Consider the following 19,197-nt stretch of genomic DNA (forward strand, 5'->3'; position numbering starts at 1 on the left):
CTCGCAGCCAGTGCGGATTATCCACAGACCAATAATGGGCGTTCCGTAGATTAATTGAGCCATGATTAGTAAATGTTGCTTCGTCCGTAAACAACACATTAGAAAAAAATGAATGATTTTGAAGCAATCCCCATTGACAAAAGTTAATTCTATTTTGAAATTCATTCCCGTGCAATTCTTGATGGAGCGATATGTGGAACGGATGAAATTTATGTCGGGCCAGAATTCGTATTACGCTACTTTGACTTATGCCTGCTTCCCGGGCAATTTTTCTCGTACTCACGTGAGGATTGACAGATATAGCTGCTAAAATATTAATTTCATTGTCTTCATTAGTCGTGGGATTCTTCCGTTTGTACTGTCTTGCATGTACACTTCCAGTACTTCGAAACAACCTGTACGTATTAGTGAAAGTATGTCTAGAAGGAGTGTTACGCTCGGGGTACCTTTCTTCATAAAGTCGTCGGACCTGCACTGCATTTTTTCTACATTCACAGTAAATCATGATCATATCACACTTTTCAGTCATCGAATATAACAGCGGAATCGCGTTTGGAAACATACTGATAGTAAATAAGAATGCTGAATAACATTGAAGGACCTTAGTATGTATGTTTACTTTAACTACGACCATAGTATGTTTACTATTTCCTACAAGTCTCAACCGTGATAAACGTATTCTGCTTCCATATTTTAGTTTTATACGTTTTTCTGTCCTTGACCTTGAATGACCTTGGACTAATTATAGTCACTGAATTCCTAATGAAAGGGACTATCATTGTAGGTGTTTAAAAAAGGGTGGTTCCATTTAAAAAAAGTCAAGGTGACCTTGATATCTACAAAAAAATGACATAAAAACAAAATTTTTTTTGCATCGTGTCACCCCCATTGTACCATTCAACTTTGTCCTTACCATATTTTACGTATCTTTAGAAACAACAAAGATATTTGAGGTGCTAACGTTTGGTGACTCACCCTGTATACATGCTATTTACATTGGTCTTAATACTATTCGCCTATGTGCCTAGTTCCTTGATCTGATTGTTAATTATATACAGCGTCCGTATTTTACAATGTTGTTCTTTATATCGGTAGCGGCGCGAGACATTTTACCGACCGTTTGTATTCGCCTTTCGCGGTTCTTATTGGGACTACCCTAACTATGTCGTCTTGTCCGGGATGAAGTTTGGTTACCCGTGCGAGGGTCCATTGCATTGCAGGTAAATTGTCGTCCCGCACTCTTACGATACTGCCTATTTCTATTTTTTCGGGTTTATGTTTATGCCATTTTTTACGTGTGGTCAACTCGTGGAGGTATTCCTTCCTCCATCGTTGCCAGAAATGATGTCGCATTTTTTGCACATGCTGCCAGGACGACAATCGACCGGATGGAATGTTTGATATTTCGTAATCGGGTATGCCATTTAACGTATCACCAATCAAGAAGTGTGCTGGTGTCAAAACGGATAAATCGTTTGGGTCGGAGGACAGAGGTGTTAACGGCCGTGAGTTGAGAATCGCTTCAATTTGATTGATATATGTTAATAACGCTTCGTACGATAACAGGGTGTCGCCTATTACTCGTGTTAAATGAAACTTTAGTGATTTTACGGCAGCTTCCCAAAGTCCGCCGAAATGCGGGGATCGCGGTGGGATGACGTGCCATTTTATGGATTCGTTGGCCAATGTGTTCCCTGATTATCCGCAATCTTAATCAACGCGGTCGATAACAATACTTTTGTAGCGGCCATCGGCACGTACATTTAGTAACATTTGGCGTGCAAATGGTCGAGCGAGTTTATGGAACCCGTTGTCCCACAGCTGTTTTTGAGAAAGCCGTTAGGCGTCTTAGCAGTTTTTGTTATGGCACGTATTGGCCATTAGATTTTTACCATCGGCCTCAACAGCGCGTACGGGTATCATAAACCTCGAGTTTTCCAAAGGGACCCGGAAACTAGGCAGGTAGGCGATAGCCGGCCGCGCCATGCACCACGGGCCCGTCGGAAATCCCGCTGCATTACCGGAATTACGGGGACACCCCCGCGTTTAGAGAGACCGCGCCAAGGTCGAGAAGAGTCCCCGAAAAAGGTACCTGATTGGCTAAAAAGGCTAATTCAGCCCCGGCCAATCAGGACGATTCAGGAATAGGCAAAAAGCCTGGGAGAAGAAGACAGAGCAGAAACGTTTCGAGCAGACATCCGAACACACCTCGCGCCGCGTATAAGTTAGAACTCTGTAATCGACTAGAATAAACCAAGTTCCTGGGTCGAACACGCTGGGGAGATTTATTTAATCCAAACCCCCATATCCGTACACTTTCGAAGGAATATTAATCGAGTTTAATGAGGTTTTTGGAGGTTGTGTGGCCTGATTCGAATTCTGCGTGTCTTTTTTGAAAATATCTCGAGATCTAATAATTTTTTTGCCATGGTACCCTAATCATTTTTTACGTAGAATGAACGGAAGAATCGATATGTGCAAAAAAAATATGCATTTCTATTTAAAGAAATGATGCAATTGTTAATTGCACATGCACTGCTGCATCTTTCTCCTTTATCATTTTTTCGTAAATGCAATAATAACGGAGTTATGACTTAAAACAATTGCGTGGATCACCCTGTATATACAGTGAGTGTAAAAAGTATTCGTACACCTCTTGTAGGCTTAAAAAACCATGTATTTCTCTATGTAATTGCACACATGTTTATAAAACGAAACATAATTGTAATTTTTATATATTTTAACTACATACTGTCACATAAATACACTTGAAAAAGTTTAACGTTAACGAGAAAAATTAGAAACTATGAGACGTGTCTCTAAATTGGCGCGCAAAAAGTATTCGTACAGGTACTAGAATGTACTCGAAAGGCGTCCGATTGTTTATATTATGGTTTAGCGGGACCCGACAAATAATCAGACAGGGTCTTTGATGAACAGTCTAGTGGCAACCTTCTGCAAAACCAGTCAATTTTTATAACATTCGGTAAAATGGGTCATAAAGATAAGGAAACAAGTGAGACTGAAAGAAAAATTATTATACAACTGCATAATCAGTGCAAATCATTGCGAGAAATAGCAAAAACAATTAATAGGCCACACAGCACTATACAAGGAATTATAGATCGATATGGTGAACGAAAAACCAATAAAAATAAAGTGAAATCTGGTCGCCCTCGAAAACTTAGTTTACGCGATGAACGTTTTATAGTGCGTGAAATAAAAACAAATCCTAAAATTAGTGCCCTTAAGATCGCTGCTGAGGTTGCAAACAACGCTGGAGTAAGTGTATGTTTCAGCACTATTCGTAATTGTTTACGAAATAATGAATACCACGGCCGAGTTGCTCGCGAGAATTATTTCGTAAATGCCGCAAATAGAAAGAAGAGACTTGATTTCGCGAAAAATAATATTAATAAGCCTATCGAGTTGTAACGATCCTGTCCTCGACGCGAGCCTTCCCCTGACCGCGCGCCGGCGGAGACCGCCGTGGCCGATCACACAGTAGGCGCGCCGCAGTACGAACCGCGACCGCGAGAGGGCCAACGCCGCGACGGGCCGCTCTCGCGAGTAAAGGTAATCGGCCACGGGGATAAATACCGCCACCGGGAACGGGGAAAATCAGTCCGGGTGACGAGCTACTTTTTTTTTTTTTTGTAACAATGTGTTTATTGTGCCAATAAATACAATATATACAGCGGGTACAATAAACTTAAACACAAAAAAAAAGTATAACAAATATAAATGTTTGATATATAAACTAAAGGCTCGGAGTTCCGGGCACGCACGGTTTAATATTATGATTATATCTATATGTACACTGCACTTATTGCAACTATTAACACTTAGACTAAGTATGGCTTAACTTAATTAGGGATGAACCACCGTGACGCCATCTTTCCCTTGATCTGGGAAATCACATTCGCGCCCGACCGTAGTCGCAGACTCCCGACTAACCTATCCCTCATTCGGCCAAGGATCGATTTTATCGAGGGTGACGGAAATGAAGAGACGGTTAGGTTATAACAACTAACGATTTAATAAATAACATACGAAATACAACAAACGACGTGACAACGTGCTGCATTCGACCGTTACAACGTATATCCTAAATAGTCGGGAGTCTGCGACTACGGTCGGGCGCGAATGTGATTTCCCAGATCAAGGGAAAGATGGCGTCACGGTGGTTCCGCTCGCAATTTAACGAATGCGGGAGAAAGGTGGCGTGATGTTTTGTTTCACGCGGGAATGAGCGATCGCGGAGGCGCGGCGCGGCGTGGCGTGGCGATTGTTTTTAGGATATACGTTGTAACGGTCGAATGCAGCACGTTGTCACGTCGTTTGTTGTATTTCGTATGTTATTTATTAAATCGTTAGTTGTTATAACCTAACCGTCTCTTCATTTCCGTCACCCTCGATAAAATCGATCCTACAACCTCACTGGTGGTAGCCGATCGACTAACGCGCTCACCCACGGAACCCTCCCATTCCTCCCGATCTCCCACATACTTTTTGGTCTGGGGGTCCTGATCCCACACTCGGCCATCCTGCAACGACATTCGCCCTCGAATGTCCGTCACAGCGTCGTCTCATCGTCTTTTTTGTGCTGTGGCCATACACAGAGCCACCAAACACAACTCGTCGTAACAACTTAGAAACTCACAGCGCCACCTCGTGCGGCGATCGGTGTTCCCCCAATCCCGGACGAGCCCCCAATTGTAGGATCTCGGAAAAAACGAGGAATACCTAAAGGAGATGTACCATTGTCAACGTACCACGTAGATCATATGGGACCAATGACGACTACAGGTAAATCGTATAAGTACAGTGCTGCATTCGACCGTTACAACGTATATCCTAAAAACAATCGCCACGCCACGCCGCGCCGCGCCTCCGCGATCGCTCATTCCCGCGTGAAACAAAACATCACGCCACCTTTCTCCCGCATTCGACCGGAAAAAGGGAGTGACGAGGAAAGAAGAGTCGAAGAAAGACGAAAGAAGGGTAACAAGTAAGGCAGCGTCGAAGGACAAAACAAAGTCACACTGCTACGCGTGCGGATCGACGGAACATGCAGTGAACGAATGCCCGAATAAAGACAAAGGCCCGAAGTGTTTCGGCTGCAATGAATTTGGACATATCTCGAAGGCATGCCCGAAAAGGAGTGAAGAAGAGCAGCGGAAGTCAGTGAATTGTGTGCGAAGTGCGGACGATAAACTCGCGGTCGTAACAATCAATAACGTTATGTGCTACGCGTTAATAGACACGGGCAGTGACGTAAATTTGATTCGAGAAGATGTTTTTAAAAAGATTGCAAGTGCGAAGTTATGTGCAACGCGTCGAGTGTTGACGGGCTTCGGGAATTTGCAAACAATACCGGTGGGTCGGTTCGACGCGAATTTAAGTGTAGATGGAACGGAATATAATACCGAAATTTTAGTAGTACCGTCGGAAGCGGTGACGTCCGAAGTCATTTTGGGACGAAATTTTTTAGCGCAGGTAGAAGTGTACATTCGCGGCGGTGAGATTACCATAAGACCGGTGAATATCGCGGTTTCGGGATTGAAAGAGACGTGCGAGTGTGACAGAACGAATGATGTCGTATCGGACGACGTAAGAAACGAAGTAGGGAAGCTGATGCAAATTAATTACGTGGAAGAGAGTGAATTAGACGTGTCTCAAAAATACCGCGAGAGAATAAACGTGTTAGTTACGAATTATCAGCCAGCGAGAAATACGAATACGTCGGTAGAGACAAAGATCGTGTTGCGCAGTGAGGAGCCGATTAGTCATCGTCCGAGGCGGCTGGCTCCAAGAGAGAAAGCGGTGTTAGACAAACAGATAGGTGAGTGGCTGGAGAAGGGCATAATATACCCCAGCACCAGCGAATTTTCGAGTCCAGTGGTGATTGTGCCGAAAAAGAATGGGGAATACCGGGTGTGTATAGATTATAGAAAAATAAACAGACAAATGCTGCGCGATAGATTTCCCATGCCTCTTATAGAAGACAGTATAGATTCCTTAGCCGAAGCGCGAGTGTTCTCGTTGATAGATTTAAAGAGCGGGTTTTTACATGTACCGGTAGAGAAAAATAGTCGGAAATACACGGCGTTTGTGACCCCGAGTGGGCAGTATGAGTTCGCGAAGACTCCGTTTGGTCTGTCGAATAGCCCAGCTAGTTTTACGCGTTTTATAACCGAAATTTATAAGGAGTTAATTCGGAATAAAAGCGTTATTATATACGTCGACGATATAATAATTCCAGGGAAAACCGGAGAAGACGCGTACGAGAAGTTAGTAGAAGTGTTAAAAATTGCGGCGAGAAACGGGTTAGAAATTAACTGGTCGAAATCTAAGTTTATGCAGACGCGTGTAGAATACCTAGGTCATGAACTTGAGGGCGGATGCGTATATCCCTCGCCTCTGAAGACGAAAGCGGTACAACATTTTCCGACGCCGAGAAATAGAAAACAAGTGCAGAGTTTCTTAGGCTTAACGGGTTATTTTAGAAAATTTATTCGTGATTATGCTAAACTGGCCCGTCCGCTATCGGAACTATTAAAGAATGAAGCAAAATTTCGGTTTGGGACGGATCAACAAAGATCATTCGATACGTTAAAGAGTGCGTTATCGAGCGGGCCGGTGTTGCGTATTTACAGTCCGACGGCGGAGACCGAATTACATACAGACGCGAGTAAAGAGGGATATGGCGCGGTGCTGCTGCAGAAAGATGTAGGAGAAAAAATGTTGCATCCAGTGCATTACATGAGTAGGAAAACTTCCGATGCCGAAAAGAATTATCATTCGTACGAACTCGAATTATTGGCGGTTGTAAGAGCGGTGCAAAAGTTTAGGGTGTATTTGTTAGGAGTAAAATTTAAATTAGTTACCGATTGTGAGGCGTTGAAAAAAACGTTGTATAAACAGGATATAGCACCTAAGGTCGCGAGATGGGCGTTGACATTACAGGAGTTCGATTACGAAGTCGAGCACCGATCGGGATCTCAGTTGCGTCACGTCGATGCGTTAAGTAGGTACCCCGTTCGCGTGATCGAGGACAGATTAATGAATACGTTGCGTGCGAGGCAAGAGGAAGATGACCGAATCCGAGCGATAAAGCAGGTGCTACAAAGCGAACCCTATGAAGACTACGTCCTGGAAAATAATCTCGTCATGAAACAAGTTGGAGATAAGAGAGTTATGGTCCTACCAGCTTCTATGTACAATGAGGTCATCAGGAGGGAGCACGAGAATGGGCATTTCGGAGTAAAGAAGATGGCTGAGAAAATTATCGAAGAATTTTATATACCGAAATTGACGGAGAAACTGGAGAGGTACGTGAAGTGTTGCATACCCTGTATATTAGCAGAAAAGAAGAAAGGAAAGGTAGAGGGAGAATTAAAACCAATACCTAAAGGAGATGTACCATTGTCAACGTACCACGTAGATCATATGGGACCAATGACGACTACAGGTAAATCGTATAAGTACATTTTCGTAGTCGTAGATGCATTCTCCAAGTTTGTATGGATATATCCCACCAAGACGGTAAGAACAACGGAAGTACTGGACAAGTTGGGTCTGCAGCAGAAGACCTTTGGAAACCCAACTCGGATAATTTCAGATAGAGGGACTGCATTTACATCGAATGAATTCCGTGAGTATTGCACCGGGGAAAATATCGAGCACATACTCATCACCGCAGGAGTGCCGCGAGGAAACGGACAGGTCGAGAGAATGAACCGAATTATAATACCGGTATTGACTAAATTGTCATTGGATAATCCGGACAGATGGTATCGGTATGTAGACAAGGTGCAGCGCAGTATTAACAGCACTTACCAACGTAGCGTAGGGATGTCCCCGTTCGAAGTAATGTTTGGAGTAAAAATGAAACAGCAGGAAGACTTCAAAATTCTTGAGCTGATTCAACAGGAAGCAACAGAGCTATACAATGAAGAGCGGGACAAGTTACGGGAGATGGCGAAGGAAAATATAACTAAAATACAAGAGGAGAATCGAAGGAGTCACAGAAAAAACAGCAAGGCAGCGACAATGTACAGAGAGGGCGATTTGGTTGCCATTAAAAGGACACAGTTTGGGCCCGGTCTTAAAATAAAGGCGAAATTCTTGGGGCCCTATAAAGTAACGAAAACGAAGCGGAATGACAGGTACGAAGTTGTTCGCATGGGAGACGGAGAAGGTCCTCGTCTCACTTCTACGTCAGCAGATTTCATGAAGCCGTATGGAAGGACCTCTTCGGGGAACGAAGAGGATGAAGCAGGAATGGCCGAATGAGGGATAGGTTAGTCGGGAGTCTGCGACTACGGTCGGGCGCGAATGTGATTTCCCAGATCAAGGGAAAGATGGCGTCACGGTGGTTCCGCTCGCAATTTAACGAATGCGGGAGAAAGGTGGCGTGATGTTTTGTTTCACGCGGGAATGAGCGATCGCGGAGGCGCGGCGCGGCGTGGCGTGGCGATTGTTTTTAGGATATACGTGGTAACGGTCGAATGCAGCACGTTGTCACGTCGTTTGTTGTATTTCGTATGTTATTTATTAAATCGTTAGTTGTTATAACCTAACCGTCTCTTCATTTCCGTCACAATTGTAGGATCTCGGAAAAAACGAGGGCACCGCCGCCGGGAATCGAACCCACGACCTCACTGGTGGTAGCCGATCGACTAACGCGCTCACCCACGGAACCCTCCCGTTCTTCCCGATCTCCCACATACTTTTTGTTCTGGGGGTCCTGATCCCACACTCGGCCATCCTGCAACGACATTCGCCCTCGAATGTCCGTCACAGCGTCGTCTCATCGTCTTTTTTGTGCTGTGGCCATACACAGAGCCACCAAACACAACTCGTCGTAACAACTTAGAAACTCACAGCGCCACCTCGTGCGGCGATCGGTGTTCCCCCAATCCCGGACGAGCCCCCAATTGTAGGATCTCGGAAAAAACGAGGGCACCGCCGCCGGGAATCGAACCCGCGACCTCACTGGTGGTAGCCGATCGACTAACGCGCTCACCCACGGAACCCTCCCGTTCTTCCCGATCTCCTACATACTTTTGGTCTGGGGGTCCTGATCCCACATGTATATGTACAGAAAGGCACGGGTTGGGAAAAACTGTACAATCTTTGGTATTATGGGTTTGTTTTGGTAGTGTTTAGTAGGTTATATCTATGACTCTACTTGTAGTATAATCTAATTAAAAAATACTTAACGGTGTGTATTGCGGGTGCTTATGCTACCTTGTTGTTACTACTATTAGTTATTGCACTGTTAATTTACATTTTAGGTCGGGGATTATTTGTACATTTTTGTTCTTTGATGTAATTAATTTTTGTACGCAACTTTTATTTCTAAAATTTAACGGGAGGTAACGGTTGAGCTTCTTATTACTAAGATACTACATAAAGGTATTAAAAATATAATCTGATACAGCATTTAAAATTAGATAACATATATGTAAAAATATAATTTGTAAAAATATAATTTCACTCCCCGACGGGGAATCGAACCCCGGTCTCCCGCGTGACAGGCGGGGATACTGACCACTTTTTTTTTTTTTTTTTGTAACATACGTTTATTCAGCCAAAAAAAAATAACATTTACATAAATATATATAAGCAAACAACAAACAAAAAAGGAAAAACAACAGACTTAACAACGAAACAGAACAAAAATTTCCTTAAACGTATAAAAGGAGGCGTGGCTTATAAAATAGGAACTTAAGACTAAAGACTCGCCTATCGAGTACGCACAGTCTGGGCGGTCATATAACTATTGCACTTACTGCTAAAACATATATATCTAAAGCTACAATGTATAATATTGGGTCCATTTTTGTGGGTGAGTATAAGGGAGGCGAATCCCTATGCTGCAACAGTTTCAGGGGGTGGGGTACAAATATACTAATCTAAAATATAAAAGATATGAAAAGTAACAATAACATTAAAAATAACAAAAGTAATATTCTCCCCGACGGGGAATCGAACCCCGGTCTCCCGCGTGACAGGCGGGGATACTAACCACTTTTTTTTTTTTTTTTTTTTTTTGTAACAATGTGTTTATTGTGCCAATAAATACAATATATACAGCGGGTACAATAAACTTAAACACAAAAAAAAGTATAACAAATATAAATGTTTGATATATAAACTAAAGGCTCGGAGTTCCGGGCACGCACGGTTTAATATTATGATTATATCTATATGTACACTGCACTTATTGCAACTATTAACACTTAGACTAAGTATGGCTTAACTTAATTAGGGATACGTATATGTATATGTACAGAAAGGCACGGGTTGGGAAAAACTGTACAATCTTTGGTATTATGGGTTTGTTTTGGTAGTGATTAGTAGGTTATATCTATGACTCTACTTGTAGTATAATCTAATTAAAAAATACTTAACGGTGTGTATTGCGGGTGCTTATGCTACCTTGTTGTTACTACTATTAGTTATTGCACTGTTAATTTACATTTTAGGTCGGGGATTATTTGTACATTTTTGTTCTTTGATGTAATTAATTTTTGTACGCAACTTTTATTTCTAAAATTTAACGGGAGGTAACGGTTGAGCTTCTTATTGCTAAGATACTACATAAAGGTATTTAAAAATATAATCTGATACAGCATTTAAAATTAGATAACATATAGGTAAAAATATAATTTGTAAAAATATAATTTCACTCCCCGACGGGGAATCGAAACCCGGTCTCCCGCGTGACAGGCGGGGATACTGACCACTTTTTTTTTTTTTTTGTAACAATGTGTTTATTGTGCCAATAAATACAATATATACAGCGGGTACAATAAACTTAAACACAAAAAAAAGTATAACAAATATAAATGTTTGATATATAAACTAAAGGCTCGGAGTTCCGGGCACGCACGGTTTAATATTATGATTATATCTATATGTACACTGCACTTATTGCAACTATTAACACTTAGACTAAGTATGGCTTAACTTAATTAGGGATACGTATATGTATATGTACAGAAAGGCACGGGTTGGGAAAAACTGTACAATCTTTGGTATTATGGGTTTGTTTTGGTAGTGATTAGTAGGTTATATCTATGACTCTACTTGTAGTATAATCTAATTAAAAAATACTTAACGGTGTGTATTGCGGGTGCTTATGCTACCTTGTTGTTACTACTATTAGTTATTGCACTGTTAATTTACATTTTAGGTCGGGGATTATTTGTACATTTTTGTTCTTTGATGTAATTAATTTTTGTACGCAACTTTTATTTCTAAAATTTAACGGGAGGTAACGGTTGAGCTTCTTATTGCTAAGATACTACATAAAGGTATTTAAAAATATAATCTGATACAGTATTTAAAATTAGATAACATATAGGTAAAAATATAATTTGTAAAAATATAATTTCACTCCCCGACGGGGAATCGAACCCCGGTCTCCCGCGTGACAGGCGGGGATACTGACCACTATACTATCGAGGACGGGACGCTGTTTTAATATTTGTTATTATTACTTATAATTGCTATCTAGGTTTGGAACCACCAGAACTTCTCTGGGTCTTCCTTCGCGACGATCTCTTTGTCGTATTTTGTTAACTTATATCTAAAGCGCATTTCCGGATGGTCGAAGGTGATGTTACTGTCGTAGAGTAGTCTTTTGTCGTATGTTTTTCTATTGTAATGATATATGATCGGTTGTTTGTAGTTGTCTTGTATGAGTCCGTTGCTGTCGAAGTGTATGAATGATTCTGGGGGTGTATATCCTGTATGTCTAGTTGATTCGTGGTATTGTGGGTAGGGGTAGGCTGATGGATATATGTGGCTATTTTCTAATATGTTGGGTACGTTGGCCCAGTGGTTGCGAATGAGTTTCAGTGTGAATATGTCTATTCTGGGTATTTTTGCCATTTCGTAAAGTCTATGGTTACTGTACAGTTTCGTGTAATTGGATTCCGGTGTTCTATATTTGTTGAGACATGCTCTTAGGCATTTTCTTTCGAGGAGTCTAAGCTTTTCCATGGTACTTGCGCTTATGTTGTACCATATGGGTGCTCCGTATGTTAGTATCGGCCGTACTAGGAGCTTGTAGCACAGGATTTTAACGTTCGTATTCAGGTCTTTACAATAGAAGAGTCTCTTGTTTGCTAAGAAGGCTTTCTGTGCTTTGACTATCTGTATGTCTATGTGGTTGTTATAGTTCAGTTTAAAGTCTAGATGTACGCCTAAGTAGCGGACCACGTTCTTATGGGGAATTTTTACTGTCTTATTGTTGGAGTCATGTAGATGAAAGAGTTTTGAGTGTTTCCTGACGTCATAATTGGCATCGGAGATTGTGGAGATATAAGGTCGGAAGAGTATTGTTTCACATTTATTGACGTTAATTTTAAGTTTCCATGTATGAAAATAATCTTGGATTTTATCAAATGTTTCTTGTAACTGTTTCTGTATTACCGAGGGTTTGTTGTTGTTGACGTATATTAATAAGTCATCTGCAAAAGCTATTGCTTTTTTGTGTGGTTCGCTATTTAGGCCGTACATTTGTAAGAGATCGCTTATGTATATGCTAAACAGGATTGGGGAATTGACGGTGCCTTGTTGTAGGCCGTTTTTTATATTAAATACTTTCGTGGAGGTGTTGGTCCCCTCTGTTACACGAAACGATTTTCCGTGTAACATGTTCCATAACATTTTAATCAAGTGAGGGGGAAAATTTTTCTTCAGCATTTTGAAGAAGAGTCCATCCAGCCAGACTGTATCGAATGCTTTTTCAAGGTCGATGAATACCGCCCCGACACAGTCACCTGCGTTTCTTGCCCAACATATATCGGAGGTAAACTTTGTTATCGCATGGATGGTGGAATGTTTGAATCTGAAGCCGAATTGTGTTTCGGGGATGATACTATTGTCTATGCAAAATGTGTTTAATGAGTTGTTGATGGTGGTTTCGAATATTTTGCTTATATTGGGCAAGAGACTGATGGGTCGGTAGCTGGTCGGTTCGGCACCATCTTTACCTTTTTTCTTCAAAGCCACCACTTTCGCTGTTTTCCAGGTTGTAGGAAAGTATGCGCGGTTTAGGCAATTGTTAAATATTACCGTGTAGTAATAAATATACCGGAGGGGTAGCCTTTTTAGTGCAATGTTCGGTATGCTATCAAAACTGGAGGATTTTTTATTGTTCAGGTGTTTGAATGTGTCTTGTAGTTTGAGGTAGGAGGTGAAGAAATTTGTTGGGATTATGTCTGTGTTCGGATTTGATGCGGTATTTTCGTCATGGAAGGTGCATACAGTTTTGTTGTTACGTACGTCTTCGTCTAGTTCGGTTCGTATTTTTTGTACTTTCTGTTGAATTATGTTTGTTAGTTCATGTTTGCCCATGTGCGAGTTCTGTGTGTGAGCCGCTTCGAAATATGCCCCTAATACGTTTAGTTTGTCTTGTGTGTCTGTGATTAGAAAGTTGTTCTTTTCGTCTGTCTGTACGTTGTTTCGGTTTATGTTATCGTTTATTATATCTGTTTTTGTGTTAGGAATTTTTAAAGTGTCTATATTGTTTTTGTGTTTCGGTCGGAAGATATTGTTTATCGATGGAAAGAGCTCGTTGGATTTTTGCGTGGAGATTTGAGAGATTCTGTGTTTCCAGTAATCACTTGTCGAATTTTGGAAGGCTTTTTTGATTTCATATCTTGTGGTTTTTAGAAGTTGTTTGAGTGTGGCTATAGTAATGTCGTGTGCACTAGTGTAATTTGAGAATCTTGTTAGTCTGTTTAACAGTGTCAGTAAGTGGCTTTTTCGTTTTCTTAATTTTATTATTTTTGTCGTAATGTATCTGTCTGTTGAGTCGAAGTTGGTGTTGGTTTGCGGTACTGCTACGTCTATTGCTTGTGTGATATTTGTGTTGAGCTGTTCAATGTATTTGTCGATTTCGTCTATTGTAAGGTTTCTATTATTCGGCATGTCTATTTTACCGTTTTGTTCTAAATGTGAGGAGAATTCTGTCCAGTCGGCTTTATAGTAATTATATTTTATATTGGGGGTTGCTTCGTCTATTTCCAGGTAGTCGTGGGTACGTATGGATATTGTTATTTTTACTGCTTTATGGTCGCTGTCATAGTCGGTGGAGTCGAGTCTGTTATGTACGGGTGTGTCGTGAAATTGTAGCCTGTTGTCGGCTATGCAAATGTCTATGAAGGCACCACTTTTGGGGAAGGATGGTGTTAATGTGTGAAGTAGGGAGATTCGGTAAGTTATCTCGTTGCGCGATATCCAATTCAGAAGAGCTACGCCTCTATGGTTATTGATGGGGTTGCTCCACGCGGAGTGTTTGGCGTTTAAATCGCCCGCGAGGAGGTAGTAATTATTGTTTTTCTGTAATTCTAGTTGTTCAAATAATGATTGTAGTTCGGCCATGAATTCTTTTTTGCAGCTACTAGTCGCGTATCCAGAGATTATAAATAAGTTATTATTATTTTGGAACTTTATCTTGATTGTGGTGGCTTCGAAGGTGGCATTCTCTACGCCGCCCCGCTGGATGGACTTGAATTTAATATTATTTCTGACTAGGATGCCTGTTCCCCCAGCCTGTTTAGCATTGGCTCGGTCGTTTCTTAGGAATGTATAATTTTTAAACCTAATTACATGTCTAGGACTTAACTTAGTTTCACAAAGAAGGACCACATCCGGATCGTTGGACGCTAGATACTCTGCAAGAGATGCCCTTCTTTCATACGATATTAGTGAATTTACGTTAATTTCGGTGATTTTAAGTCTATTGCATCGAAGTTTCTCCGCATTGTTTTGCCGTGTGTAGTTGGTCGTGGAGGAATTGAATGTTAAAATTCGAGATCTAGTGCATGGGCGATGAGGTTGATTTTATTGCTGTTCGATTCTAGTTGTTCAAGGAATCGGGACATTTGAATGTTAACAGCGGACTCTATTGTTCTTTTAATTTGATCTAATAATGATGGGTTTTGGTCTGTTTTCTGTGGTTCGGGGGTGGGTGGCTTCGGGGTGCTGCTTTCTTTTAAAAGCGAACTGAATGAAACCCCGGGTTTGATGAATCTATTTTTGGCTTGATGACTTTTCTCTATTTTTTCTTTGGTTGCTAATTTTTTTTCTTCAATCTTTAACTTAATTTCTTTGATTTTTGGGCATCCCCTGTACGAGGCTGGATGCCCGAAACTTTTGCAATTAATGCAGTATGGGCCTGTAGAGTCCTGGCTACCTGACGGTTCGGCGGAGCGTGGGCATTCACCCGGGTTGTGGGGCACGTTGCATTTGACACAACGGTAATCTAGATTGCAATTAGAAGCCACGTGTCCTATTCTTTGGCATCTCTTGCATTGGATGCGGTCCTTCTTTCTGATTTTTTCCCATTTCACCGCGTTGTATAGGACTGTCTGTATCTGTCTTAAGTTGTTTGTGTTACTGTCTGGCGAGAGTTGGACAATAAATATCGGAAGTACGCGGTTGTTTTCTGCGGCGCGTTTTGTGTTAAATTTTTTGACTGCAACGAATTTAAGTTGGTCTATTTGCTTGGCTTGAAGAGCTTCTAATACTTCCTGGGTCTCAAAGTGACCCTCTAGGTTTTTTAATAGAACTGTTATATTTTTTTCCGACTTTGGTGTGTACGTAAAGAATTTAATGTTATTTTTCTTGATAATGTCGCAAGCTATTTTGTGATTTTCTATTGTGTTCGTTTGTAAGATTTGCTTGTTGTTGTTTATTCGTTTAATGTGGAAGTCTTTAATGGTTTGTTTTAGTGAATTTACTATCTCTTTGTTTGAGTCTATGTGTAAAATGATCGGTGGGGGTTTTTGTCTGTTCGTATTGTCGGTAGTTTTTACGTCCGTGAGGGTTTTGGATTGTCCGAAATGTGTTTTATGCGTGTCTGTACCTGTCTTTTGTCTCTGGTCGGTGTTTACGCTGGGCGGGGATTGTTTCGGCCTTGGCTGGGGGATGCCGGTGCCCGGCTTATTGTTGGCTGGTCGCTTGTTTCCTGGGTTGGGGTTGTTGGGGTCCGGCTTGTCTTCTGCCGGTCGCTTCAGCGGTGTCGTGGTCACGGTCCGTTTTCCTTTTTCCCTCGATGAGGGGACCTTCATCCAGGTCCCATTGTCCTCCTTGGCGTTGTTTTCCAGGTCGGTGCTGCTTGCGTCCATGGGCTCCGCTGTGGTGGTGCATTCCCTTGCTTCGGTGGTGTTTAATTTGTCTGTTGCTTCCTTTAATTGCAACGACAATTTTTCCACAATTATGAGGAGGTTCCTGTTTGAGCTCAGCAGCTCCTCGTATGATGGAAGGGTTTCCATTTTCTTCTCCTCCGGTTTCGATGAATTGGTGGGCACTGGTGATGGTTCCTTGTCCTTGGTCCTTAGGATGCTGGAGATTTTTGGCGTCGGGTTTAGTCTTTTAGCGTTCTTTTTCATTATTGCACTTTTGATATGAAGTGCAAATGCTTCATTGGAAAGCGAGTCTAGACTCGTGATGGTGCGATGCGCTGTTAGTGCGTGGAGCACCTTTTCCGCTGTCTTTTTATCACTTTTTGTTGAATCACATGGTTCACTCGCTTTTTCTTCTTCATGTGTGTGTGAATTAATGTTAATTTCTTTCGAAATTTTGCTTTAACTTCACTGTTCCGGCGCTTTATGCGTTTCGCTTTCGCGTTACTGGCACTGTTCACGCACTTCGGTGTAGTATCCCTTGTACTGGCTGGGTCGTACCTGCGTCGTTGTCCTTTCGGCTCTCTCGGCACGTCCTACCCCAACGAAGGTTCGAGGGATGGGATACTAACCACTATACTATCGAGGAGTGAGACGCTTACTTAATTTAATTATTTGTATATCTAACTTGTCTTTTTTGGATACTTTGGTTTCGGTGGAACAATTGCGTATCTTAATCTAGTTTATGCCTAATATATTCTATGTACATATTTACACGCTTGCATACCTACACATTCATACCTATATATCACAGACTCTGCATACAACGCGATCACGTACATACAAATAGAACTAAAGTGAAGAAATTTATAATGTCTATAATGTATAATTACTGACTATATCGCTTTAATTAATGCTAGGATAGGGCACGGTTCGATTACTATATCTAAATTAGGGTATTTTACAATTTGGCACGAGTTTCTTATAAGCTACTTAATTGCTAACGGTCTATTGTATCTAGCCACCAGTATTTTTCGGTGTCTTCTTTATAATTAATTTCTAAGTCATACTTTGTCAGTTTGTAACGGAATCTCATTTCTGTATCATCAAATCTGATATCGTTGTTGTATGTGATTTTTTTGTTGTAATTTTTCCTATTGAAATGGTAGATTATTGGTTGGCTGTTAGTGTTCTGTATGAGTCCTATGCTATCGAAGTAAATGAATGATTCCGGAGGCGTGTATCCTGTTTGTCTGGTTCTTTCGAAATATTGCGGGTTGGGGTAAACGGAGCTGTGTATGAGACTGTTGTTGTCGATGTTTCGTATGTTCGCCCAATGGTTTCTGATTAGTTTTAGCATGAATAGGTCTATGCGGATGATTTCTGCTTTTTCTAATAGCTTGTGGTTGCTTACTTTCTTTGTGTAGTTTGATTCTGGCGTTCTATAAGCGTTTAGGCAGGCTCTTAGGCATTTGCGTTCGAACATTCGTATCTTTTCCATCGTGCTCGCGCTGATGTTGAACCAGATTGGGATGCCATATGTTATGATGGGTCTTATCAGAAGTTTGTAACATAGTATTTTTACTTTTCTGTTGAGCTCTTTGGAGTAAAAGATACGTTTGTTCGCCGCAAATGCCTTTTGCGCTTTGTCAATTTGGATATTGACGTGTTCGTTGAAATTCAGTCTGAAATCTAGATGTACGCCTAAATAACGGACAACCTGTTTGTGTGGGATTTTTATGTTAATGTCGTTGCTGTCATGTAATTGGAAGTGTTTTGAGTGCGTCCGTACGTCGTTGTTCGCGTCTGAGATATTTGAGATGTACGGTCTGAATAATATCGTTTCGCATTTGTTTATATTTATTTTTAATCTCCAAGTATGAAAGTAATCCTGAATTTTGTTGAATATGTCCTGTAGTCGTGTTTTTAGTCTAGATGGTTTGTCGTCGCTGGTATATATTAGGAGGTCGTCCGCGTATGCAATGGCCCCTTTATTGTTGCCGCTATTCAGGTCGTACATTTGTAACAGGTCGCTCATGTACAGGCTGAACAGGATGGGGGAATTGACAGTACCCTGTTGCAAACCGTTCTTCACTTTGAACATTTTGGAGGAGGTGTTGTGACCTTCGGTGACATAGAATTTCTTCCCGTGCACCATGTCCCATATCATTTTGGTGAGGTGCATTGGGAAGTTCTTTTTGGTCAGTTTGAAAAAAAGCCCATCCAGCCAAACCGTGTCGAAGGCCTTCTCTAAATCTATGAATACTGCACCGACGCAGTCACCGGCATTTCTGGCCCAACATATGTCCGAGGTGAATTTGGTGATAGCATGAATGGTTGAATGTTTGAATCGGAATCCAAATTGAGTTTCGGGTATTAAGCTATTGTCTGTGCAAAAGGAATCTATTGATTTGTTTATCGTGACTTCAAATATTTTACTTATGTTGGGCAGAAGACTGATTGGCCGGTAACTCGACGGTTCACTGCTGTTTTTCCCCTTTTTTTTATAGCTATTAATTTAGCAGTTTTCCAGGCTATTGGAAAGTACGCCCTGTTGAGACAGTTATTGAATATTATGCTGTAATTATAAATGTATAGGGGTGGTAGGTGTTTTAATACGATGTTAGGAATATTGTCGAAGCTGGATGATTTTTTACTATTTAGGTTTTTTAATGTGAAAGCTAGATCGTATGTTGAGGTGAAGTAGTTAGGTGGTATTGTGTCGGGGTTTGGATTTTCGGCTCTGTTTGTATCTGAGAATGTGCACACCGTTCTGTCGTTGCGTCTGTCTTCGTGTATTTCAGATTTTATTGTGTTTACTTTCTGCGTAATTATGTTCGTTAGTTGTGGTTTTCCCATATGGTCGTTTTGTGTATGGGCTTTCTCAAAATGTGCGCCTAAAACATTTAATTTGTCGTTTATGTCAAGGATTTATAAGTTGCCGTCATCGTCGATCTGTATGTTGTCCCGGTCTATACCAGTGTTCGTGATGATTTCTGTATTGGAGCTATGGATTTTTAATGTGTCTATGGTCTCGAATTCTTTT

The 19,197-nt window shown here is 41.3% G+C and overlaps 1 non-coding gene across 1 annotated transcript; it reads right to left on the reverse strand.

Annotated features, from left to right (window-relative positions):
• Nucleotides 1-11,409: 11,409 nt before the first annotated feature.
• On the reverse strand, nt 11,410-11,481 carry Trnad-guc (transfer RNA aspartic acid (anticodon GUC)). The gene has a single exon. It is a non-coding gene; the product is annotated as a tRNA-Asp (tRNA).
• Nucleotides 11,482-19,197: the final 7,716 nt, after the last annotated feature.

This window comes from Halictus rubicundus, chromosome 4 (genome assembly GCF_050948215.1).
Source record: "Halictus rubicundus isolate RS-2024b chromosome 4, iyHalRubi1_principal, whole genome shotgun sequence".
NCBI lineage: Eukaryota > Metazoa > Arthropoda > Insecta > Hymenoptera > Halictidae > Halictus > Halictus rubicundus.